We start from the raw sequence: 27,851 nt of genomic DNA, 5'->3' as shown, positions 1-27,851 counted from the left end.
GGCAATGGTGCTCATTTTGAAGTCATAGGGCCTGGGTTCAAAATCTGCCTTTGTTGCTTCCTACACAGGTGTGACTTTGGGTAAGTCACTTAACCTGGGCCTCAGTTTTCTCATCTGTAAACTTAGTGGTTTAGACTGGATGGACATCTCTGGTTCAGTCCAACACTAAGCCTATGATTGATCTTTGAATTTAGTCAGTCAACCAGTTTGAAATCTACCTAACTATACTATTGTCAGGCCTTCATCTTGTACACAAAGATAGTACCTTTTCAAGTGCTTTGCTGAAATCTGTAGACTATATTTCCAATACATCCTTGACCTACCAGTCTAGAACCAGGTCAAAAAAGGAAATATGACTTTTCTCCTGTGTCCTTTTCTTGATGAAGCTATGCTATTTCTTTGGAATTTTAATTTCCTTTTTGTTTTTGGAGGCAATGTGGGTTAACTGACTTTCCCAGGGTCACATGGCTAAGAAGTATCTGAGACCAGATTTGAACTCAAGTCCTCCTGACTTCAGGGTTGGTGCTCTAGCCACTGACACACAGAGCTGTCCTTCCTTCTTGAAATATTCAAAAACCATTTCATCAATGAATAGAGGTGAGGAAACTCCTTCTAATCCTTCAAGTTATCATCTTCTCTGCACCTAATAGTCTTAGAAAGGTGCTTAGAGCACAGAAAGTTCAAGTCATTTGACAGGTTGGATGGGTCACAGAGTACAGGAGGAGGAGTTGTTGTTTGTGCTTCATTCTCAAAGAGGACCATGACATCAGGGTGATGTCATCACTTGCACTGAATTGGGTTTAAGTGGAGGAAGGTTGTGTAAAATCATCAACCTCACTCTTTCCTCTAGTCATCTGCATCCAGTGGCAAGATATAGATCAGGATAACTGGAGATGGCCCTGGGGGGTTAAGGCAGTTGGGGTTAAGTGACTTGCCCAGGGTCACACAACTAGTAAGTATCTGAGGTGAGATCTGAACTCAGGTCATCTTGACTTCAGGGCCAACACTCTAGCCAATGTGTTACCTGTAATATCCAGTAAAACTGGAAATATAGGTGGTGTGAGATTCAAAATTGGATATACAGAGCATTAATCTCCCCCCTTTAAACTTTCCCATATATATATATATATATATATATATATATATATATGTGTGTGTGTGTGTGTGTGTGTGTGTGTCTATATATGTATATGTATATGTATATGTATATGTGTATGTGTATGTGTATGTGTATGTGTATGTGTATGTGTATGTATATGTATATGTATATGTATATGTATATGTATATGTATATGTATATGTATATGTATATGTATATGTATATGTATATGTATGTCTCCCAGGCTAATAAGAAAAGGAGCCTCTGAGCTTTAATCTGTGAGGGATCAGTTTTTATTGCTTGGGAATTAATTAGACAACAAAGGTGAAACCAATTAGGGAAATAAGGAAGTAGAAATACAGATGAATAGTCTTAGATCTAAGCTTAGTCTATTCGATCCCATAGATTAAGCTGGTTTAAAGGAATTTAGGATTTTCCTTTATAAAACTCACTGAATCCCAAACTGCCCACCAGGCTGCAAACCAGCACACCCAAAGACCAAACACCAACCATGTACTAAATAAATTTTACCACATTCCCCCCTTTGTTTCATTTGAAAAAGAATGAGTTTGCTCAATGAAACAGCCAAAAATAATATCCTATGCTAACAATATGTTAATATCAATATAGAAAAGGGAGAGAGAAAAGTTTTGTCCAGAGGGGCAGTCTCTCATGAACGTGACACCTTGACATTGGTCTTACAGAAGGAGGACCTCTGCAGTATATAATAACAGGAGGAGAAAACAAAACCAACAAAACAAAACTGTTCATGAGTTCTCTTGTCTTTTTGGAGTGGTAAGATGTCATCAGGAGGAAACTGGACTCTGGTCTGGAAAACTGGGCTCTGGACTCTGGACTCTGATCTGGAAAGCTGGACTCTGGACTCTGGTCTGGAAAGCTGAATTCTCTTCTTTAACTGTTTGAATTGCTGGATTTTTTACTAAACCTTAGCATAGCATTGTCAATGATCAAATTAATACATTCCATTACAGTGGGGACCAAGATGTGAAGGAATAGAAAAGCTAAACAGAAGAATTTGTAGTGTATCCTAGAATCCATAGGAAGCCACTTAGGTTGGTTGAATAAGGAAGTCACATAGTTATATCTGCATTTAAAGAAAATTATTTTGGCAGCAGTGGGTGGGATGGACTAGAGCAATGAAAAATTTGAGACAGGGAGATCAATTAGGAGGCTGCTGTAATAATCTAGGTGAGAGATGATGAATATGTGAGTGGAAAAAAGGGGTGCAACCCATACATGACCAGGAACTACTTAAAAATTTTTTAAAAACAAACTGTTCATGTACAGTTTGGCCAGTCAGCAGATTGGACAGTTGGCTACTTAGGGCTCTTCCAACTTTGAAATTCTCTGATTTGGTGATAATTGAAGTACAGCCTGTATAAAGTGCTTTGTGAACTATGAATGTGAGGTATCTTTATGTGAGCCATTATTCCTATAGTCAACAACTCTCAAAGTCTTAGCAGGGGTAAGCCTGGAAGAAATGAATGAAAAATAGCTAATTTGAGGACCCATTGTCAAAGCAGTCACCCAGAGGAAGGATCTGAACAGCCTTTAAGAAAGAGGATTATCAAAGAACATAATAGCATTTCTAGAAATAAAAAAGTAACTTGTTTAATAGATAAAAGGACCCTGGAGTCTATTATTATTCTCACTAAACCTAGGTCCATTCTTTATTGAGTTTGATGATATTCTTCATTGCTGAGACTTTCTTTCTGGCTCTGGATTTCCACAGAACCATTGATTCTTGTTTCCTGGATATTCCTTGGTTCACTGTTGGGAATCTTGCTTTTTAAAAATCCTGTACTTAGAGGACTGAAACACTGGAAAGACCAATTGTGTCAATTGATGAAAAAAATGCACTTGGTCTTCTTGGTCTTTTTAAACTCCAGTCCTTCATTAAATATCTGAAGACTCAAAGTTGGGTCCTAATTTAGAAAAACCTCACAAGAAATAATTATGTGTTCTTAGTTTTAACCTATGAACTATGAACTGTATGATTTAGCTTATTCTACAGCAAGGATACTTTTAAAAATTAGATGTAGCATAAGGAAGATAAGAACCCAAGTCCCAGTTCCCCAAGGCCAGAAAAATATTAACATATATAGTGTGTTAAGATTTTCAAAGTGCTTCACAAATATTATCTCATTTTATCCTCACAACAACCCTGGGAGGTAAGTGTTATTATTATCCTCATTTAATGGATGAGGAAACTGAGGCTGAGACAGGTTAAGTGACTTGTCCAGGATTACACAGTTAATAATTATCTGAGACATAGTTTGAATGAGAGAGAGAGAGAGAGAGAGAGAGAGAGAGAGAGAGAGAGAGAATATTCTTTCTTTTCTTTTCTTTTTTTTGTGGGGAAATGAAGGTTAAGTGGCTTGCCCACAATCACACAGCTAGTTAAGTGTCAAGTGTCCGAGGCTGGATTTGAACTCAAGTCCTCCTGAATCCAAGGCCAGTGCCTTATCCACTGCGCCACCTAGCAGCCCAAGAGAACATATTCTTAGCTTGAGTTGGGACCCATGGATATATTTCAGGGGGTTCCATGAATTTGGCTGAGAAAGATATAATTGGTTTCCTTTGTAATCTTACAGGTTATTATGAATTTAAAGATAGTTCTAAAAAGGGATCCACAGGTTTCACTAGAATGCCAAGGGGGTACATTCCACAAAGAAAGGTTGACAACTAAAATAGTAGATTAAGCTTGGTGTCACAATGGTATGGCTTAAAGCACTATCTTTGACACTTAGTGACCCGATAACCATGGGCAAGTCACTTAACCTTCAATCAATTGTGCTTCAGTAAATTCTTTTAAACTGTATGGTGTCCCAGGTCACATTTCTTGACCCCAGTTGCTATATTCCAAGTGAAATTCCAAAATAATTCATGATTCTTGCCCTGGGCACAAAAAAAGTGTTAGTGCTGTGTTCCCACTATAGAAGTCTTTGTCAAAAACATCATGAAAATTGTTCTTGATCAACATCAATCCAGATCTAAGGTTCCCTGAGGTAGATCTGGTTTGCTGCATTGGTAAGAGTCTCCTGTCTCCATCCACTCTGTCTATATTTTTATTTTGGAGACCAGACAAATAAGGTTTTCATTAGCAGATATTAAAAAAAAAACTAAATTGCACCAACAAATCATAGAGAGCATAGCTTCAGGCAAGGGGCAGCTTTTGCTATTACCTAATTCCTCTCTGTTCAGATTCAACCCTGAAATCTCATGGAAATGCCAGACTTCCTTAGCCCAGAAGGCTGCCCACCCCCCTCCTCAATCTCCTGTCAGCTTCATCCCCTTCTCCCTGAAACACTTCCTATGAAACAATCCAACATTTTAATTCAGGTTTCCCCTTTTCCCTGGGCATATTTCTGGAGCTCACTTCCTCCAAAGTCCCACATAAAAAGCCTGGCCTACCCCAACATCTATAATGGTGAAGGTAGGGGGCAAGAGAAGGAAGAAAGTAAGAAAATGGAATGTAGTAAAAAAAAAAAAAACCCTAGAATGCCAATCTCAGCAGCCTGGGAGTGTCAGGTGGGGGCATCTCTGCTGAAATAAAACCTTTTCCTGGGCAGCTAAAGACTCCTTAACTTCACTTACTGACAAAGATGTCTTTGGGACCTCTGGTTTCTCCTCTGTATCATATTCTTGGAAATGAACCATTAAACAGTAATTTTCATCCCCTTCCTAAATGACTCTAAACTAATTTTTGTGTCCAGGCACTCTATGTTTATGCCAAGTTATCTCATCTTCAAAGAAAATGGCTTTTCTTTCCCCTACCTTGTTGGCATATCCCGTGATCCCTTCCCTAGGATGGACAGATTTCGTAGTATGTTTTACTTAATTTTCCTCTTCATGATCTTAGATTTTTCCCACGATAAGATTATGCTACTCTATATGCTACCAGCACCAGAATAGTGCATGAACTCCAAGTGAACTCTAACATCTCAACTTGACATTCCATATTTTTAAAAATATATCTATATCCAGCAAAGCAAGGTTTGAATATTAATCTCTTCAATGGGAAAGTATTGATGGAGAAATAGGACTCCCTGCTTGTATATCCTGGGGGTAAGGAACTAGGTTTTATCTCTCCAAGAGAGAGACCACAAAAAAAAAGTGTAACTTGGAACAATTTAAGTGCCAGGAGCATTGCAGTAAGAACCTGAGAGGAAGGCAAGGCATCCCAAGGGGGTGAACAGGCAGCCCAGGACACTGAACAGAAAGAGAAAAAGCAAAATTGGGCACCTTGGGGGAAAACTCTGAGGTCCCAAGGAATACTAGACAGGGGGAAGGAAGAATGAATATCTGGGCTACCTTGGAATCTTGGAATGAAGCCCGTGTTTTAATTCATCTTTTGCCTTTGGGAGAGGTCAGTGGATCTGCTCTTTCTCTATCAGCTTTCAAAACATGGTGGCTAAGAGACCGTAAAGAAGGTAGAAAGAGAACTTCATCTCCTAGAGGATTTCATTCAATTCAGCATACATTTATGGAGTGCCTATATTGTGTAAACCACCATGCCAGGTACAACAAATACAAAGAGAAAATGGAAAACAGTCTCTAGCTTCCAGATGTTTGTGTTCTATTCATTCAATGTTATGGTAGAATTAGGAGAATATGAAATTGAACCAAAAATGTAAATCGAAGAGGTTGAGAACTCAGACAACTAGGACAGAAAAGAACATTTATAGCTGGAAAGAACGTTAGAAAAAACCCAGTACCAAGGTTTCTAATCCTTTTTTTGAGGCGGGGGGGGGGGTGGTCCATGGACCCCTTTGACTGTCTGGTGACACCTGTGGCTCCCTTCTCTGAATAATGTTGCTTTTTCCCAAATTCATAAAATAAAATACATAGGATTACAAAAGAAATCAGTTATATAGAAATAATTATGGAATATTTTTTAAGTTCACAGGTTAGGAATCCCTGATCTAGTAGTATAATTCTCCCAATTTACAGAATAGAAAACTAGGGTCCAAAGAGGTTAAGTGACTCAAACAAGGTCAGACAGTTAGCAAGAAGCAGAGTCAGAATTCAAAACTGGGCCTCTGACTTCCCAGCCCATTATCCTTCCATTCTACCATGCTATCTGACACTAAGGAGACTGATTCAGAAGCTCTAGAATAGAACAGAATCTTGACATTTTTAGTGACGATTTTCATGAAGTAGTTGTTTTATTACTCAGTGTTGTTTCCTGGTTCCATTCAGAGGATGCTTCTATTTTAATATTGTGGTATGAAAGATAAGGGGCTCAGTGGATAGAATACCAGGCCTAGAGTTGGGAAAACCTGAGTTCAAATCTGGCCCCAGACACCTACTAGCTGTGACCCTGGGCAAGTCACTTCACCTTGTTTGCCTCAGTTTCCTCATCTATAAAATGAGCTGGAGCAGGAAATGGAAAACCACTCCAATATCTCTGCCAAGAAAACCCCAAATGGGGTCATGAATAGTTAGACTCAACTCAACAGAAACTTGAAACATATATTTTGTTGCTAAGAACAGAGAAAAGTGATATGGTCAACCCTTTCAAGGCCAATGCTCTGTCTCTGGTATACCAAAGAACTGTGGGGAGAATTGCCCTCCTTGACCTCATACTCAGAGGTTAAAGATGAGTCCTTCTTACTTACACACACACACACACACACACACACACACACACACACACGGATAGAGAACTTAGCTTGTTAATCTTTCTTTGTTTTCATAGACATTTGTTCCAGGGGCAGCTAGGTGGTGTAGTGGATAAAGCACTTGCCCTAGATTCAGGAGGACCTGAGTTCAAATCTGGCCTTAGACACTTGACACTTACTATCTGTGTGATCCTGGGCAAGTCACTTAACCCTCATTGCCCCCCACCAAAAAAAAGCCAGTTATTCTAGCCTGTAATGTTAATTTGGACACTGAAAGGAGCCATTCACAAAGAATAAGCCAGGCCAGTGGAGTAATATGTAGAGTACTGGACAGCATACCAGGAAGACTTGAATTCATATCCTGCCTCAGATACTAGCTGTGTGACTCTGAGCAAGTCATCTAACCTCAGTTTCTTCATTTGTGAAATGAAGGAGCTATACTCAATGACCTATAATGTCTCTTCCAACCCTCAATCTATATTCCTGTGAGTATTGTATTAAAGCAATAGTCCTTTGTTAGGGAGCTTGGCATAGTATCAAGAGCACTGGGTTTGGATCTTGACTCTGTTTCTAACTACCTGTATGATCTTGGGCAAGACATTTTGGACTTTGGTTTCCTCATCTCTATTATAAGGAAGTCAGATTAATCATCTTTAAGATCCTTTCCCCCTAAAGTTTTGCTACAAACATCTATTATTCTGTAATTTATAGGCTTAGAGAGTTGATTAAATCTCAGGGAGGCTGTTACTTACCCAAGGTAGGAAGTATACAAAGCAGGTCTTTTTTACCCAAGTACAACACTCAAACCTCAAACTACACAGCCTCTCTCTGTGTGCCTATGTTCAACATGCCTAGAGTTCAATCTCTCTTCACCTCTACCTTTTGGAATCCCTAGATTTCTTCTACATTTGGTTTATACCCCACTTCTTACATGAGACCTTTCCTGATTCCCCCAGCAGCCAAACCAGCTCCACATACTACCAGATGTTGTTTGAATGTACTCTCTGTCTCTGTCTCTGTCTCTCTCTGTCTGTCTATCTCTCTGTATATGTGTGTGATTTAACAATATGAATATGTTGTTTCTCCATAATAGGGCTTCTGAACGATTTTGTGTCATGGACCTTGTTGGCCATTTGGCGAAGTTCATGGGACCCCTTCTCATGCATAAAATAAAAGACATTGGGTATAAAGGAAATTAATTATATTGGAATAGTAAACATTATTTGTTTGTTTGTTTATTTTGGTGAGGCAATTGGGGTTAAGTGACTTTCCCAGGGTTACACAGCTAGTAAGTGTCAAGGGTCTGAGGCCAGATTTGAACTCAGGTCCTTCTGAATCCAGGGCCAATGCTCTATCCATTGTGCCACCTAGCTGCCCCTACATTATTCATTTTTAAAACAAGACGAAGGGTCCCAGATTAGGAACCTCCTGCCTTTTAGAATTTAAACTCCTTGAGGACAGGAGCTATTTTGGTTTTGTTTAGGGATTCAGCTAGGTTCCTGGGGGACGTAAATTTGTGTTAATTGATTGACTTATCTGTGATGTCATAGTGTGAATATTCCCTCTAATGATGCAGATTACAGCTTGTCCATTCCTGCCTGTCCTCATCCTACAAAACTGTCCTCTGTGTCCTCCCATCAGATCACCAGAGGGGATCCTCCAACATGTCAAAGGCCATCTTCAAGTTCTTTTGATATCATGAGGATAGCATGCATGGAAGAGAGAATTTTGTATGCAATACTCACTCTTCTGATCAGGATGTTGTAGGAACAAAAAGAAAAAGGATATTGCAGAAGCAAAGAAGAAATACTTGTGAACCTTTTTATGAAAAAATATATATAAAGTTATATAGATTTATACATGTAACCATATATATTATTATAATTTTGTGTATAGCTACATATACTTATATATGGATACCTTGTATATATACACATATATTCATATATGTATGTACATACATATACGTTTGTGAACAAAAGGGTGTTTTATGTAGTTATATATGCGTATATAGATATTTACACATGTGCATGTGTGCACATATACATGCATGTATATATGTGTGTATACACGTACTCCATGTTTAATCTTGAAATCATATGTGGTCAAGGGCAAACAAGAAAAGGAACTCATGATCCCTTAAGTTAAGGAAGAGATGTTTTTAATGAAGGAAGAGGAAACAGATGGAACAATTGAGGTTATCTCCTGAGTGGGTCTGGAGAAGTTGGTAATAGGCTTTGTAAGAAGAAGGGAAAAAAACTATAGTTCTCATAATATCCCTTAAATATTAACCAGATAAACTAGATTCTCAAACTCTTCGGTCTGGTCCCTGACCCTCTGCTCCCTATCACTCATTTATTGATAGGGCAATGAGTCTTGAGACTACATCACCTGACCTTTTGGCCCATAAGTATTTAGCCATTCCATCTGGTTTCCATGATAAGGCATCCTTGTGCCAAATCTTTATCTAGTTTTATTATCAGAGAGGGGACTCAATATAAAAATTATCTTAATTATCTTGCCAAAGCAGCAAAATAGAGACTAGAGAGGGTGCTATATTTAAGGAGGGTATTTGACACAGGGATGGATTATTAGAATCTTATCTAAGACAGAAGTCCTAGATTTAAAGCTGGAAGGGACCTCAGAGTATATCTAGTCCAAACTTCTCATTTTTAATTTTAGGAAACTGAGGTGAGGTAGGTTAGAGGACTTGTACAAGGTCATAGAGGTAGTGATGATTAAAGGTGGTATTTGACTCCAGGTCTGTTTCTAAAGTCATTGTGCCTTCCATTATATCACACTTCATTCCATCCATCCAGAATGACTCTATAGTGATGGAGACAGAGAAATGACCTAGTTGACCTTGAAAAGTCTCAGTTGATCTTCTGACTCTTTGGTTTAGGGTTTGTTTGGTTTGGGGGGGGCAGTGTTTGCAGGGCAAATAGGAGTTAAGGGACTTGCCCAAGGTCATACAGCTAGTAAGTGTCAAGTGTCTAAGGCTGGATTTGAACTCAGGTCCTCCTGAATCCAGGGCCAGTGCTCTATCCATTGTGCCACCTAACTGCCCCCAATCTTCTGACTCTTTTTTCTTTCTTTCTTTTTTTTTTGTGAGGCAGTTGGGGTTAGGTGACTTGCCCGGGGTCACACAGCTAGTAATTGTTAAGTGTCTGAGGCCGGATTTTAACTCGGGTCCTCCTGAATCCAGGGCCAGTGCTCTATCCACTGCGCCATCTAGCTGCCCACTTCTGACTCTTTGAAAAGAAAATTTTCTACTTTTGTGGGCCTTTTGATCTCACTCCACTTGAATTTCTATATATAGTTTGATTTTCCTTCTGACCCGTGAAAAAAACCTGCCCCTTGGGGACCAGGTGGCAGCAAGAGTGAGAGACAGGTACAAGGACATTATGAAAGAGTTCTTGAGAACTGTAAGGTTTAAGTCAAAGGAGAGAATTATTGGGAGCATTTGATACTCTAGGGCTTCTCTTCCAACCTTGGATCTTTCTTCATTATTAATAATTTAAGGGTCACTGACTTGTTACAAACCAGAAATACTTACTAGGGGAGGAGAAAGAGAGCCGCAGGGATCTCTCTAATGGGGATAATTCTGCAAGAAAGATTCCCCCCCATAACAACTATCTGACGGATAGGGCCCTGGCTGGATTCTGATTAAATTAGGGAGGGGTTAGGTGACTTACTCAAAGACACAAAGCCTGCAGTTTTCCCTTCAGGAAAATGAGGATAATAATAATTTGGCACTTTTCCTCTTCACAGCAACACTGATTAATGAGAGCATAGTTATAAAGCATAATAGTGACATGGAAAAAAAGGAGTCATGTTATCCAGCAGACAACTCCCTTTCTACTATCCCAAGGCAAGTAGGAACTGATGGCAAAGTAGTAGTAAAGAACCTAAATTTGCCAAAAATCAGTCAACAACTCCGTCCAGCAAACACTTACCTTGTACGCAGTGCTGAGAGGCACTGGTGCAGATACAGAGTATAGATAAGATGCAATCCTTGCCTTCATGGAGTTTACCAGAAGAATGTCAGGAAAAAGGAATAAAATCAACCAGTATTTAAGCATCTGTCTTGCTATGAGAACTTGCCCACAATGGAATTATAGTTATATTGGGAAGATAACCAATAAAAAATCAATAAAAACAATCAATCAACAAGCACTTATTAAGCACCTTTTATGTACCAGGTACCATACTAGGCAATGGAGATACAAAGAAAAAGATCAAATAATCCCAGGAAATATAATAGGAAAGATATCTGGAGGTGGCCATTAAACTGATCCTTTGGAATTCAGCACTTAAGTATCTAAGACCATATGTAAATAAACCATCTTAGTTTGGCAGTAAGAAGAGTCCAATTTATCTTTTGGTGGTTCTATATATTCACAGATGATCCCCACCTGGGATACCTGGTACACATAAACATACCAGGAAACCTGCCAGTGTCTAGATAAGAAAGACATTACTGAAGCTTCACCCTTCGTAGTAAGTTCTACAACCCAATGGCCCATTGGGTTCCTCCAGTGCTACTCTACCTTGAGCTTTAGTCTGGGAAGTTAGGTGTGAAGTTTCTATCAATGTTGTTCTTTCAACAATAGGCCTTGATAGGCATATCCTGTTCCCTTTCTTCTGGTTAATTAGGTAAGAGGGCAATCAGTTCTTTGGTCACCTCTGGACAATCATACCCTAGTTACCTGTACATTTATCTAGGAGTACCTTCCTTGGTCAGCACAGTAACTAAGATCATAATGATGGAAAATTTTTATGACAGAAAGCTAGGAAATATGGGAGTTTGGTGGGGTCTGGGGGGAGGTGGAATCCCTAAGAGCAATTTCAAAAAGAGTTCATTTATGACTATTACCAAGCATAGCAATAAGTTCTGGACTCATCAATAGAAATAGAACTAAATGTGGAAATAGATATAGATACAGATGCAGACATGGATGCAGATAGATATAAATACAAATATAGATAGAGGTACAGCTATGGATATGGTTATAGATATGGGTATAGATACAAATACAGATATAAATATTTTCTAAATGCCCATAACTTTGGCATAGTGTTCCTCTATTATGAAACTCCTTCTCTACCAATGCAAGTCAGCATCTTCTTTTCAATTTATAGTCTTAGGGGCAGCTAGGTGGCACAGTGGATAAAGCACTGGCCCTGGATTCAGGAGTACCTGAGTTCAAATCCAGCTTCAGACACTTGACACTTACTAGCTGTGTGACCCTGGGCAAGTCACTTAACCCCCATTGCCCCACAAAAAAATATTATAGTCTTAGAATATTACTAAGAACAATGAAAGGTTTAAGGAGGGTCATAGCCTTGTACAGGGTCATAGCCAATATTCATCAAAGATAGGATTTGACCCTAGTTCTTCTTGGCTGTGGCCCTAACTCTCACAATGCTGCATATCCTTTAGTAAGGACAATTTGTAGACTTTACTGCCCACTTGTCCCTACAATGGTAACATCCCCTTGCTCTTGAATCTGGTGATCCTATCTTGACAATACCAATCATTGTTATCAACCTTGTATTTCACCATAGGCTGGCCAACCCTGGTTTGGAGTGGGATGAATTTGAAAGATAATCAGGTTGGCATAGGTATAATTCTTAGAGAACATCTATATCTATGTAACTATATCATTATATTGTCTCTATTTTTATCTTTATCTGTACATCATCTATATTGTTGCTGATGCATTTCAGTCGATTCTGACTCTTCATGATCCCATTTGGGATTTTCTTGGCAGAGATACTGAAATGGTTTGCCATTTCTTTCTCTAGCCCATTTGACAGATGACAAAATTGAGGCAAAAAGGGTTAAAATGACTTGCTTAGGATCACACAGCTAGTAAGAGTCTGAGAGCAGATTTGAACTCAGGAAGATGAGTCTTCCTGACTTCAGATACAGCATTCTATCCACTGCAACACATAGCTGCCTCTATATCATCTATATCTGGCATCTATTATCTATATCATCTCTCAATACCACAGTTGTTCCTCAGTTTGATGTCACAGGGTTGTAGTATGTGTTGACATGTTGAATAGTTCTTAGTTATAATTTATTTATTTTAGTTATTTTTCCAATTACATGTAAAGATTTTCTCCCATCTTCCCTTCCCCCTCCCAAGGACAGCAAGCAATTTGATATAGGTTATATGTTACAATCATGTTAAATATATTTCCACATTAGTCATGTTGTAAGATAAGAATCAGAACAAAAGGGGGAAAATGCAAGTAAGAATAAACAAGAACAATAACAATACAAAAGTAACAACAAAAGTGAATTTGGTATGCTTCAATCTGCATTCAGACTCCATAGTTCTTTTTCTGAATGTGGAGAGTAAAAAATACTCTATCTTAACATGTATATACTATATCAGATTGCTTACTATTTCAGAGAGGGGGGAAGGAAGAGAGGGAGGTTAGAATTTGGAACTCAAAACTTTTTCTAAAAATGAATGTTAAAAATTGTTTTTATGTGTAATTGGTGAACAAATAAAATATTAGGTTTTTTAAATACTCTAGCTTAACTAAAGGGGTTTTCCAGGACAATATTCATTCTCAAATTCTCTTTTGGCTCTCACTCTCCCTACCACTGTTTGTTTGTTTTTTTTCTTGCCAACTTCAAAGGAATATGAAAAGTTAATTTCTTTCTTAGGTTTTCTTATAATAAGAGTTTCCATCTAGTCACATAAATGCCTAGTATATGTGTGTTGTAGGAAGAAAAACAGTATCAGTGGCCTACTTCTAGAGTCTTTTCTAGACTGAGTTTGATGGAACATGTAGAATCATTAAATTTCAGAGCTGGAACATCCAAGATCCTCTAGATACCACAATGCAGAATTTTAGAGTAGGAGTTGGAAAAAAATCTCAAGAGCCAACTAATTGATCCCACAGCCAGGCTGCACTATGCACTTCTGCTACCATGCCTCAGAAACCTCTTCAGCCTGTAAGTTTACTCCAGACCTGGAAGTCATACAGTAGAAGTACTCTTCATTCTTGGGTCCTCTCCTTCTGGCTGGATGTCTCCTCCCAGAATCTTCATTTAAATAAGGGTCCCAGGTCAGCCATGTCTCATTCCTCTGCAGGCTGCATTTGGACTTTTTTCTCTACCATGCCCCTGCTCTATTGTCCTCCCTGCCCCACTCAGATTCCTTTTATTTTCTGCCTTTCCCCATTTGAATGTCAACTCCTTGAAGGAGTTTGATTCCTAGTATTTAGCACAGAGCCAGTAATATAGTAAGTGCTTAATTAATGCTTATTGAAAGTTCTGGTGTGTGAATATAATGGAATTCTATTATGCCATTATGATATGACATAATGATGCAATGATGAGCAGGTGACTTTCCAAGAAAAACTGGAAAGACTTAAAGAACTGATGCTGAGTGAAGTGAGCAGAACCAGGAAAACACTGTACACAGCAACACTGTGTGAAGATCAAGTATGGTTGACTTAGATCTTCTCAGAAATACAATGACCTAAGATAATTCCAACAGACTCATGATGGAAAATGCTCTCCACATCCAGAGAAAGAACTGTGACATATGAATACAGATTGAAGCATACAATTTTCACTTTTTTGTGTGTTTTGTGGTTTTCCCCTTTTGTTCTGCTTCTTTTTTCACAACAATCTGGAAATATATTTTACATGATTGCACATGTATAGCCTATATCATGTTGCTTACTGTCTTGGGGAATGGGGGGAAATGGAAGGGAGGGAGAAAAATTTAGAACTCAAAATCTTATGAAAATAAATATTGAAAACTATCTTTACATGAAATTGGAAAAAATAAAATACTATTAAAAAAAATAAATGCTTGTTGAGTGACTGGCTGAAAAATAAATCCCTCTACAACACACTTAATAAGTGTTTACCCAGCTTTTACCCTACCTCCTTGAAGACCTCCAAGGAGAGGGAATCCATTACTTCCTGAGATGGGCCATTTAACTTTGGGATACCTTTAGTTGTTAAGGAAGTTTTTCCTTAAGCTAAAATTTCCTTCTTTGAAACTTCTACCATTCCCTCCTAATTCTGCCCTCTGGGACCAAACAGAGTAGATTTAATCCCTCTTCCACATGACAGCTCTCTAAATACTTGAAGATAGCTATCATCTCACCCTTGGGTTTTCCCTTCTCTAGGCTAAATGTATCTAGGTCATTTAACTAATCTTCACATAGCCAGAACTTGAAATCTCATACCATCCTGGTTGCCACCTTATCGATATTCTTTCAAATGTATAGCACACAAAACTGAACATAGAACTCCATATGTGTTCTGACCAAGGAAGGGAAAAAGGATTTTCTCCTACAATTGGAAGCTGAGGACCAAGTAATGTTCCCTTAGAAGTTGTCAGAGGAGCTCTGGAACATGCTCCATAGGAGAGGTCCTATAGACCCACCCCACATTCATACTCCATGACACGCAATCCTTTGAAATACGTTAAGACAGGGGCAGCTAGGTGGCGCAGTGGATAGAGCACCAGCCCTGGATTCAGGAGGACCTGAGTTCAAATCTGACCTCAGACACTTACTAGCTATGTGACCCTGGGCAAGTCACTTAACCCCAATTGCCTCACCAGAAAAAAAAAGTTAAGACAAAATAAAAACAAGGAAATTTAGGAGGGTGGACACTAGCAGTTGGAAAGACCAGTAATGATTTCACATAGAATGTGGTGCTTGAACTGAGATTTGAAGAAAGTAAGGGATTCTAAGAGGCTAAGGTAAGGAAGGAGTACACTCCTGACATGGAGAAAACCTGGTCAAAGGAATGGAAACAAGAAGGGGAAGCTAGGTGGTGCAGTGGATAAAGCACCAGTCCTGGATTCAGGAGGACCTGAGTTCAAATCCGGCCTCAAATACTTGACACTTACAATCTGTGTGACCCTGGGCAAGTCACTTAACCCTCATTGACCCACCAAAACAAAAAACAAAGGAATGGAAACAAGAGGTGGAATTCTTGTGTGGAGAATGGGAAGAATGCCAGAATCTGATTATAACTTGGCTTTGTCACTAATAAATTCTGCATGAAAACACGTCACATTTCTCTAGATGTTTCCTCTTAGTTCATGCTCTCTGATTCTAAGAGACAGGACTTAGTGATTGGGTCCATAAATTTGATTCATAATTTAAGTGCAGGCCTGTGATCATTATATCTGATACTGTGATTTATATGAGTGTACCCAACTGATGTGTTTTTCAGCGTACAAGCTGACATTTTGATGTGTCTCTCACTCCAGTTTAATCAGTCTCTGTTTTCTGAGTCTCTGTTTTTCTTAACTTCTTAAGTTACTTCCTTAGATTTTGGACCTTTTCATCCTCCCATCCTCCTCCTGCCCACCTCAGGATGTGACAGTTTAGAGGCATTTTCTTCTTGAAGTAGTCTTTTTCTTTCAATGTTGCAAGTTTTATAACACAGAAGATGAAACCTGATCCATTTGGAGGAGGCTTCACAGTGGGGAGTGATAGTTTTCCCTCCTCCATTCCCCAACATGAGAAATGCATATGGTTAGTGTACCTGTTGAGTTACCACAGAACATTGTGGAAATATTGGAAATTTGGCTGGGAAGACAACCAATGCTAAGTGGCAATCCTCCAGCAAAATAAGTCAAAGATTCTTCTCCCATTCTCTTCATCTCAAAAGCCCTTGATATAATTAACTACTACTCTATCTTCCTTTCCTCATCTCTGATAAAGAGGTGGCCCTTTTCCTTATGAAGGGTAACCCCAACTGTATGCATGCACTTGATTCCATCCCACTAATCCAGAAAATTGCATCCTGGATTACTCCCCCCTTTTCTCAATTCTACATGTATATATCTGTGTGTGTAGATATGTATGTATATATACATATATGTATATAAGTATGCATATATTTCTCTCAGTTTAGCTTAACATAATATGGCCCTAATATATCTTTCTAGCCTCAATGAACATTACTGTCCCTCCTAAACTCAGATCCAGACAAACTGGCCATCTCTCTTTTCCTCACTCATGACATTCTGTCCAAATCATGTCTCTGACTTTGTACTGGCTCATATGCCTGGAATGCACTCCCTCCTAATCTATGAGGTGAATGCACATTCACCTCATAGAGCCCCTATCTTCCTTTGAGATGAAACTTAAGCAACATCTCCTGCACAGATTCTTTTCTGGTTGCCCCATCTGCTAGTGCCACCCTCCTAAACCTTGTATTTCATTACTTTGTATGTGGGGGAGGTGAGGAGGAACCAGAAGACCAAGCCATGAACATACATGAATAGAACCACCAGCCTCATCACAGACCTGCACCCAGATCTTCCAACACCTAACTGGATTTTATTATACAATATTGATCCTACAATATTATTGTGCCATAAGAAATGACAAACAGGACAGTTTCAGAAAGGCCTAGAAAGATTTGTATGAACTGATGTATAGTGAAGTCAGCAGAACCAGGGGAATGTGCACAGTGACAGCAATATTGTTCAATGCAAAACTATGAATCATTTGACTAATTTCAGAAGTACAATGATCCAACACAATCCCAAAAGACTAATGATAAAGCATACTATCCACCTCCAAAGAAAGAACTGTATTGATTGAACACAGACTGAAGGATGCTATTTTTCACTTTCTTCCATTTTTTTCTTTTATTCAAGTTTTCTTATACAAAATTACTAACATGGTAATGTTTTACATTAAAAAAAATGATCCTACAGTTGGTTTTGCCCAAGTAAAGACTAAAAAAACCAATGACATACTAAAGATATTTTGCAAGGTTGAAGGAGAAGGTCAAGGAGGAATGATTCAGGTTATATCAATGTAAATATAGATAATTTTACTGATTTGATTTGCCATGTCTCTCTCATAGAGAATCATAGATGGGGAAGTGAATGAAATCTGGGTTCCTTTCTATAAGAAAGGACATAGGAGTTGGAATCAGATTACATTCATTTGAATCCTGTTATGCTCCTGGTTATCTATGTGATTTTGTAAAAGTGACTTTACCACCCTAATCTCCAATGTTTCCATCTGTAAAATGAAGGAGAGAAATGTTATCTCCTAGGGCCCCATCAAGTAGGCTGAGGCAGCTAGGTGGCATAGTGGATAGACTCTTCTTTGTGAGTTCAAATCTGGCTTCAGACACTTACTAGCTGTGTGCCCTGGGCAAGTCATTTAACCCTATTTACCTCAGTTCCTTATTTGTAAAATGAGCTGAAGAAGGAAATGACAAACCACTGTGGTATCTTTGCCAAGAAAACCCCAAAGGGGGTCAAAAAGAGTCAGAAATGACTGAAAACAAGTGAACTGAACAGATAGGCTAGGTTAACTTTTCTAGGTTAATACTACCCCCATGCAAGTTAAGCTAGTTCAGTTCCTTAAGAGGTATTGAAACTCTTTTTGAGATCTGATTGACTAAAGGAATTGACTTAGCTTGTTGATCTGGCTTCCTGGTCATGAAGATCTCTCTCTCTCTCTCTCTCTCTCTCTCTCTCTCTCTCTCTCTCTCTCTCTCTCTCTCTCTCTCTCTGAGGTATCTATCTGCGAACCAACAGCATGACCAACACTGGAGAAGCTGTCTTCAGCTAAATCAACATGGTGTCCCTACTGGATATACTTGCTGGATATTGTTTCCTACTTAAGAGTAAACCCTTTTTGTTAACTCATGAACAACTATCAAGTGTCATTTCATTCTGATATCAAAACTAAATTATCAGAAAACCAGCTTGGGTCAGGCACAGACCACCACAGACAGTTAGTTGGCTTTAAAGTATGTTACTACCTGGGGCAGCTAGGTGGCATAGTGGATAAAGTATAGGCCCTGGAGTCAGGAGGACCTGAGTTCAAATGTGACCTCAAACACTTACTAGCTGTGTGACCCTGGGCAAGTCACTTAACCCTCATTGCCACCCCCCCACACACACACATACACAAAGGATGTTATTACCATAAATCCTAGGATTTTGTGATTAATCCAAGATGAGAAGAAGAAAATATTCTTTAAAGGTATCTGTATTAATTTCTCCTTCCCCCTACCATTTTACCATCTATTATAGTATGATGCAACAGGGAGGTCTTCTGACTCCAAGACCAATATTCGTTTGACTATATCACACTGGCCTATTGTGGATTCCTCTTTTTAAATAAGTGACCTTATTTTCAAATATATATTTCAAATACACAGCACCTTATATTGCTTAAGCAGGTCATTCAACTGCTCTGGTACTTATCTGTAAAGCTGGAACAATAATCATTATAGTACCTATTGCTCAAGGTTATTATGAGAAGGGAATCACTTTACAAACTACAAAGTGTTGTTGTGATGTTAGCATTTTTAAAAAATCATTAATGAGGGCACTGATTGGGAGTTAGGAAGGGTCCCTAGTTACCCTAGAATATTTCTCTGTTATGCCATATTTCAATACTAAAAAAAAAAAGTACTACACAAATGCATAGTTCCATCAATATTGATAACTATGATTTAGCATACTTCATGATAGACTTTTAAAAAAATAGTTTAGTCTACTGCTTATGAAAGCAACTGAAGAATCTATGCACCAAATCATCAAGATTTTATGGATTAACCCATCCTCAAAACACCAATAGTACTGAAAGAGCTAAGAGATCACTTTGTACAACCTCTCTCCCAGTGCAAGAATCCCTTTTACATCATCACTGATGGTCAGAGTGATCTAGTCTCTGCTTCAATAGTGCCAAAGGATGGAGAACACTCTTATTTATGAAGCAATCTATTCCGTTGTTGGATATCTAGTTGATCTCACTTATACTGAGCCAAAATAGGCTTCCCTGTAATTTCTATATTTTGGTCTTGGTTCTGTCTTTGGAGTAAATCCAAACTAATATGCTTCTTCTACCTAACAGCCCTTCACATATTTGATGACAGATATAATGTTCCCTTCCTTACCATCAAATCTTCTCTTCTCTAGGCTAAGAATCTTCACTTCCTCAACTATTTTTATCTGATGGCCAGTGCCCCTTATTTTCTTGATTCCATTTAATTCAATTCAATATTCTTTAAGTGCTAATGACAAAGCACTGATCTAGAAACTGGGATACAATAAGAAAAATGAAAAAGCCCCTGCTCTCAAGAAGATGACACTGTTGTGGGTACATATGTACAAAAGTCAAAAGTAAATAACAATGGGGCAACTAGGTGGCACAGTAGATAAAGCACTGGCCCTGGAGTCAGAAGGACCTGAGTTCAAATCAGGCTTCAGATACTTGACACTTACTAGCTGTGTGACCTTGGGCAAGTCACTTAACCCCAGTTGCCTCACTAAAACAAAAACAAAGTAAATAACAAAGTAATTTTGGTGGAAAGTTCTAATAACCAAGAGAATGAAGGAAGGCTTCGTGTAGGAAGCAGCATGAACTATGTTTTGAAATGAATTACTGCATTCCAGACATGGGGGACTACTTGTGCAAATGTATGGTGGGGAGAAATAGAGTATTGCAGACTGGGAATTGAATAGAAATGGAAAGTGCCTCAAAGGGAATTAGATGAAACAAGATTGTAGAGGTAGGTAGAGATCTAGTTGTAAAAGGTTTTAAATGACAAGGTGAGGATTTTATATTTTATACTAATGGCAATAGGGAGCCATTGAAGATTTTTGGACAGAAGAGAACAGGGTCAGATTCTTCTTTAGACGTTCTTATAGTAGTAAACTGACAGGATTAACAACAGACCTTTGGTCTAAAATACAAGGGATTGGAGGGGAAAGGAGAGAAAGTTCTATTGAAGCTGTTACTTGTTAATCCCCAAGCAGGCATTTATACTCTTTAGCCTTTGGGCAAACAAGATGTTTATAAAGCAGGTGCTACATAATTTCATAAATGTTACGTTGAGTTGAAGAAAATACAATGTATCTTCAAATAAATCTTTAACACCCATTTCTGAACTCTCTCTCTCTCTCTCTCTCTCTCTCTCTCTCTCTCTCTCTCTCTCTCTCTCTCTCTCTCTCTCTCTCTCTCCTCTTCCACCCTCTCTTGTTTTGCCCTCTCCTCTCTTTTTCTGTCCTCTCCTGCCCTCCCCTCCCTTTTTGTCCCTCTCCTCCCCTCCTTTCCCCTTTCCCTTCCTCTCTTTATCCCCATCTTGTAGATCTCCCTTAATTGCACATCAAGGACAGAGGGACCAGAAGCTCCACCATCTGGTTTACCTTTCACAACTGAGCCCAGCCTTTGACAAGGCGTCACTCAAAATACTGTTTTACATCGGTTCAAAGTGATTGTCTTCATAGAGGAAGCACGCTTCAAACTAAAGAAAACACAGGTTTTCTCCCGTCTAATTGCAGCCCACCTCCCTAGGTTTCCTTTTCCTTTTAAAAGCTTAGAGGGAAGGTTGTGCACTGTGGCATCTGCAATCAGGACAATTTATGGACTGTAATTTTCAAACCCTATTTTGGAGAGTATCTTATTATCATGCAAACCTTCCCTTCACCTGGAGAATTTTCTCTCCTCAAGGCTGATATTTGGTGTCTCTCTGTGAAATCCCAACATGCCTGAACATGACAAGGTTTACACTGAGAGACACATAAATCAATCTCTGAGGAGCAGGTCTCTCTTGAACAGCCCAATGAGTAAAAAATGAAAAAGCATCAGAGATTTGGAGCAGGAAGGAACCTCAGAGGTCATCTCTGGCTAAACTCCTCATTTTACACTAAAGGAAAGTGAAAGTCAGGGAGGTTAAGTGATTTGCCTGAAGTCACTCACTAAGGGGTTAGAGTCAAAGCCAGGATTTGGACCCCAGAACTCACTCCACTGTACCAGGCTGAAGTAGGAGAAGTAGGATTCAAACTCATGTGCTCTGGCTCCCAATCCAGAGCTATGGCTCTTTCCACTGCACCACACTCCCCCTACCTTCAAAGGAAACAAAGGCAATAAAAGGGGGAGCTGAATCTAAAGTTGGGTAGATTCATATATGTGGGTGAATTGGTTCTCTGGCCCTGCTGTTCTGGGGATCCCTGTCTGAGTAGGCAGTCTCAGCCCCATAGCTTAAGCACTATATCAAAGGGAATTGAATTGAGATAAGCATCATAGGAAAGTGCAGTTCAATGAGGAAAGGTTTTTACACAATAAAGGTCACAGGAACTTCCTGGAATTTAAAAGGGGAGGTGATGGGGAGAGGAAATTTCTCCTGTCATTGTCAGCCCCTGTTCAAATCCCTCCCAGCCAAAGGGTAAAAAAAAAAAAATAGCCTGTAACTCCTCAGCTTTGAATACCAGAACCTCCACAATATGGCTCCAATCTACCTTTTAAAGGCTTGTCTGCCACTCCATAACTCTAAGTATTCCTAGCGGGGCAGCTAGGTGGTGCAGTGGATAAAGCACTGACCCTAGATTCCGGAGGACCTGAGTTCAAAGCTAGCCTCAGATACTTGACACTTGCTAGCTGTGTGAACCTGGGCAAGTCACTTAACCCTGATTGCTTCCCCCCCAAAAAAAAAAATTCCTTTACTCCAAAGTGGAATCTTCCTTGTCTTCAGCTAACCGTAAAGCTTCTCACTTGTTGTGCCTTCTTCTCTCCTTCCTTCCTCTCTCTTTATCCTGTCTTGTAGATCTCCCATAATTGCTTTCCTTTCTAAATCACCTCCTCTTACCTCCCCCTCAACAGAAGACTGCTCTTGCTATGAACATGCCCATTTGATAAAACACCAGACCATAACATAAACATAAAACATTTTACCCAGACCATTATACTATATCTCTTCTCCCTTTCATGGCCCTACTTTTAGGATAATAAATCTAGAGCTGGAAAGGACTTAAGTAGTCATCTAGTCCAACCTTTTTTTCTTTTTTAATTTTAAACCTGAGGAAATAGAGGCCTCAGAGCGTTGTGACCTCTCCATTGTTACACAGGTAAGAAGTAGCAGAGCTGAAGCTGAAGCTGAATCCAGCTGTTGTGACTGCAAGTTTAACAAGCTGCTACACTCTGTGTTGGAAGAAGCTACTTATAATCTATCTCCTCACCACAAATCCCCTTCTTGATCTCTTGAAGTCTGCCTTAACTAAAACTCTTCTCTAAGGGAAAAGAATTGGTTTAACTGTTGGATCTGATGGCCTTTTCTTGTTGTACTGGATCTCTCTACACTTTTGAAGTTGTCGACTACCTTCTCAATGATTTTTTTTTTCTCCATTAACTTTCATGATGCTACTTTCTTGGTTCTCTTCCTACTGTGGTTTGGCTATTTTTCTCAGTATCCAACCTATTAAGTGTGGGTGGCCCAGAAAGCTCTGTTCTGTCTTTCCTCTTTTCATTCTACATTATCTTTTTTGGACTCTCCTCAAACTGTTCCTACCAGTTCTCATGGATTCAATCTCTCTGCAGGTGGCTCCTAAATCGATATATCCAGCCATAACTTTATAGTCCCATATTACCAACCACCTCTTGGACATCTCCACCTGGTTGTTTCAAATTCAACTTGTAACGATTGGAATGACGCCACCTGCTGGATACTTACTGTAGAGGAGTTCTGCCCATGAAGGGAAGGTCTTTGAGGGCAAGACCAGGAGTCAGGAAGTGACGCGGGCTAGTGGGAGGAGGAAGGAAGAGACTGGCGCTCAGTCTCGCTCTCTTTCCTGGGGACGCTGGCGGAGAAGGGAGCTAGAAATGTGCTCTCCCTTTAATAGATAGGAATCTAGGCCTTTCTCTCTCTCTTTACCAAATTCTTATTCTCCTTAATAAATGCTTAAAAGTCTAACTCTTGCTAAAGCTTATAATTTATTGGCGACCACTCATTAGATATTTTAGACAGTTTAGCTAGAATTTTAACCCTTAACAGATGGCTGACCACAAAGAGGAAAGCTAAACCTCAGTCTTCTTCTGATCTTCTGGTTGGGTAAGAAATTTCCCCTACACTCTCCCTTTAACTGCTAAGTACTGGCGCACTGGCTGTGTTTTCCTTCAAATTTTTTCGAATGGACCTTTTAAACTCCCTAATTATCTTATTTTTGATTTTAGTCTGTTTAACCAGACAAATGGGAGATAAGATCATGTTAATGCTTTGTTTTTGTGGATTTTCTATTTTTCTTTTTATTTTTGTTAAAAGAGCCAGCAACTTACTCACACAAGGAAATATCTCTCCCTCTCCCAACCATGCTTTTTCAGAGAAACCTGAAGAGATTCCCGCAGCTTTTCCCAGTTCTAACACTAATTGTTGCTCTAATTTTGCATGCCTGGAGGCAATGACCCACCCTCTAGAAGCTTTTAATCCCCTAGCACCTGGAGGCAAAGTGGGGGAAGAGGAATCCAGGCCTGAGTTCAAAATCAAGTCTGATTCAAATTGCTCTGGTCCCTCCCCTCCTCTCCAGACCCCACCCTCTACTCCTCCTATGGCCAAGCCCATAGCTTCCCCTGCCTGGGAAGTCCAGAGATCTGATGCGCATGCTCACCTTTTTCTAACTACATTTGCAGCTTCAGGCTCAGCCCTTCCCCGGCCTGGCTGTGCTTCTGAGACAACCTTAGAAAACCCTTTAAATTCCAGATATACTCGTTTTGTTCATAATTTTGCTAACCTGCTTTTGTCTTTAATTAGTAATCTTATAAAGCATTTGTATGGTGAAAAGACTGACAGACAATATAGAGGGGTTAAAGAAGAAAAACTTAAGCTGAATGAGAATGACAATCATCACCATAGTTCAAGACTCCGCTTCTTTTGCCATGGAAGTATATATATTTTACAGAAATGTAGAAGTAAACAGCAAGGTATTGATATGAGTATTGGGGATTTTAGATATCGGAATCAAAAGTGTTCTGAATTCACTCAGAGTAATAGTATCAGTTCAGAGGTTACATAGGATTTCTGTGCTATTATATATACATTTTGAAATTAATGGTATGGGTTTATTTTCATAGAGATTTTCATGCTTTTGAGATTGTGACTTATACTTAGTTTCTAAAACAAGGAGAATATTTGTAAAGCTTTTTATAGTCATATGATCAAGTTTATATTTTATAATACTCTTATTAATATTAAGTTCATATTCATTTAGATTTCCCTAGTTTGAATTTCATTGTCTTTTATTGTTCCGTGTGTATTTTTTTCTATTTATTCATCTCTCTAATTTTGAAACATTGCAAGATGGTTTTGATTTCATAATACAATGTTAATTCTAGGAGTATTGTGCTCCCATATTCTGAGTTGTTTGTTTTTGTTATTTTTTCTCAACTGATTATTTGATCAAACTCTTTAAAGCATTTCCCTAGCAAATTGTTTGCCATGGCAAGTGTAAATTGATTCTAGAAGTATTATTTTTGATAAGCATATTCCAAAAAAAAAAAAAAAAAGAGGGGAACATTTGTAAAAGTTGTCTTTGAGATTGTGTTGTGCTTTAACTTGTATTTAAATATATTCAGATTTTTCACAAAAGTAATTGTATACTAAGTAAAAAAAAAGATATTATTTGAAATTGTTGCATAACTATATATTGTGTTCTGAGTCAAGATGTATTCACATTTTTTGCAATCATTTATTATCCTCAATTTTTAAATCCATATGAGACTTGGATTATGGGAACTTATCATTTAAGACACTAATTACCTTTATTCTGAGTTATCAGATGCCAGTTGGCCAAGATGCCATCCAATCACAAGAGGAATACATGCAAGAGCAGACACTGAACTGTCACATGAGGGGAGACATGCATGAAGTCAAGGTATGGCCGAGGGAACGGCTTTTGACAAATGTTGAGGTTGGATTCTCTTGGTTTAATATTTTATTTTATTTTTCCCCACAATATTGTACAGATGGCTGGAAGTATTGATCCCACCCATCTCACTTCTACACCTGGCTTCTATGCTCCCTCCTATATGCCTGATGCCATGGACATCTCAATCCCATGCATCTGATTAAGTCTGACTCAGTTTCCTCTAATATGTTCGGTGGCATGGACATATATTCCATCCACCTATTTTAAGCCTGGCATACTGCATGGGCAGTACATATTGCTCAAATGTGGGAATGCTCATATCCCATCATTTCTCTGTTCTTTTTTGGTAACCCCCATAATTATCTCAGGTGTCATGATAAATAACAGTGTTGAATTTGGCCTTGACATCTGTTACTAATTATATTAGATTTTAAAATTTCTCATAATGGCATGAGGATAATTAGGCAGATGATGCAAAAAGTGATGAAACAAAGATAAAAATTATTTTTAATAATTAATATTGCAGCAATTGTCTTCTCAATTACCCTCCATAAGGGGGACTATAGTAATATTATAATTTTAAAGAATGTTTCAATTTTTGTTTTATTATATGTTTCATGTGTAACAACTAAGATTATGAATTCCCTTAGACATGTTTTTGAGAACTTTCATTGTTTGATTTGATTATTGACAAAGCTATTTTAAAGTTGTGTTAAGCTCAATTTTGTAGGAAATTTCCTGGCTGATTACCAGCATCCACACATCAACCCCTGAAAAGACTTCCATTCCACGACTACACCTAGAGGACATCTGAGAAAAGACTTTCAGAGACTTTAAATGAACAGTTTTGATTTGTTGTTTTTGTTGTTTTTTTTTCTCTTTCTGTTATAATATACACCATCTGTAACATGTATTCTCTGCAGAGGCCCTCCCTTTGCAAGACCAATGTCAAAGCGTCGGTTCATGAGGACAAAAAAAAAAATCGCCCCTCTGGACAAAACTTTCCTCTCTTCCTTTTCTATATTGTTGTTCACATATTATTAGTTAGCAATAGTTATTATATTGTTTTTACTGTTCCGTCAAGGAAACATTTTGTTTCTTGAGGAACAACAGGGGGGACTGTAATGATTGGAATGACGCCACCTGCTGGATACTTACTGTAGAGGAGTTCTGCCCATGAAGGGAAGGTCTTTGAGGGCAAGACCAAGAGTCAGGAAGTGACGCGGGCTAGTGGGAGGAGGAAGGAAGAGACTGGCGCTCAGTCTCGCTCTCTTTCCTGGGGACGCTGGCGGAGAAGGGAGCTAGAAATGTGCTCTCCCTTTAATAGATAGGAATCTAGGCCTTTCTCTCTCTCTTTACCAAATTCTTATTCTCCTTAATAAATGCTTAAAAGTCTAACTCTTGCTAAAGCTTATAATTTATTGGCGACCACTCATTAGATATTTTAGACAGTTTAGCTAGAATTTTAGCCCTTAACAAACTTTAAAACAGAATTTATTTGATTTCCTCCCAAGCCCATTGGTCAACTAGACAACTACTGAAAGCACTATTATTCTTTTAGTTCCCAGGTTCAAAACCAAGGAGTCATCACTGGTTCATCATCTCCCCCTCACATACCAGGTGATCCATGTGGTTAATGATCAAATCTTAACGATTTTTAAGTCATTTTTTCAGTTGTATCCATCCCATCATGATCCCATTTGGGGTTTTCTTGGCAAAGATACTAGAGTGGTTTGCCATTTCCTTTTCTAACTAATTTTGTAGATGAGGAAACTGAGACAAACAGGGTTAAGTGATTTGCCCAGTGTCACACAGCTGGTAAGTGTCTGAGGTCAGATTTGAACTCAGGAAGGTGAGTCTTTCTGATTCCAAGTTCAGCATACTATCTACTGTCCCACCTAGCTGCCCTTAATGATTTTATCTTCACTATATCTCTCATATCCATCTCCTTCTCTCTACTGATAAAAATTGTTACCCTACTTTAGGCCCTCATCATCCTTTGCCCAGAATAATGCAGTAGCCTCCTAACTGATCTCCCTGACTCCAGTCTCTCTCCTTCCCAATCCATTCTCTTATCAAATGGCAAACTGATTTTCCTAAAACAAAGATCTGGCCATGCCACTTCCCCTACTCAAATCTTCAATGCCCCTATTGTCCTTGGCATAAAATACACAATTCTCAGCCCACCACTTAAGGCTTTTCACAATATAACTCCCATCTACTTTTCTAATTTATTTCATGCTATTCCTCTTCAGTTCCAGTCCAAGTGACCAGTTCATCTATTTTTCCATACATAAAATTCAATGTTCTGCCTCTATCATGTTGCAAGGGAGGTCTTCCATGTCTAGAATGCAGGTACATAATCCTTACTCTTGCCTCTTAGAAGCTGCCTTCAAAATGAAAAAAGTAGAGAAATATTTGTTAACCACCTACTAT

The sequence above is a fragment of the Dromiciops gliroides genome, chromosome 1 (assembly GCF_019393635.1).
Source record: "Dromiciops gliroides isolate mDroGli1 chromosome 1, mDroGli1.pri, whole genome shotgun sequence".
NCBI lineage: Eukaryota > Metazoa > Chordata > Mammalia > Microbiotheria > Microbiotheriidae > Dromiciops > Dromiciops gliroides.
The sequence above is the reverse complement of the archived record's forward strand: the minus strand, read 5'-3'. Positions refer to the sequence as shown.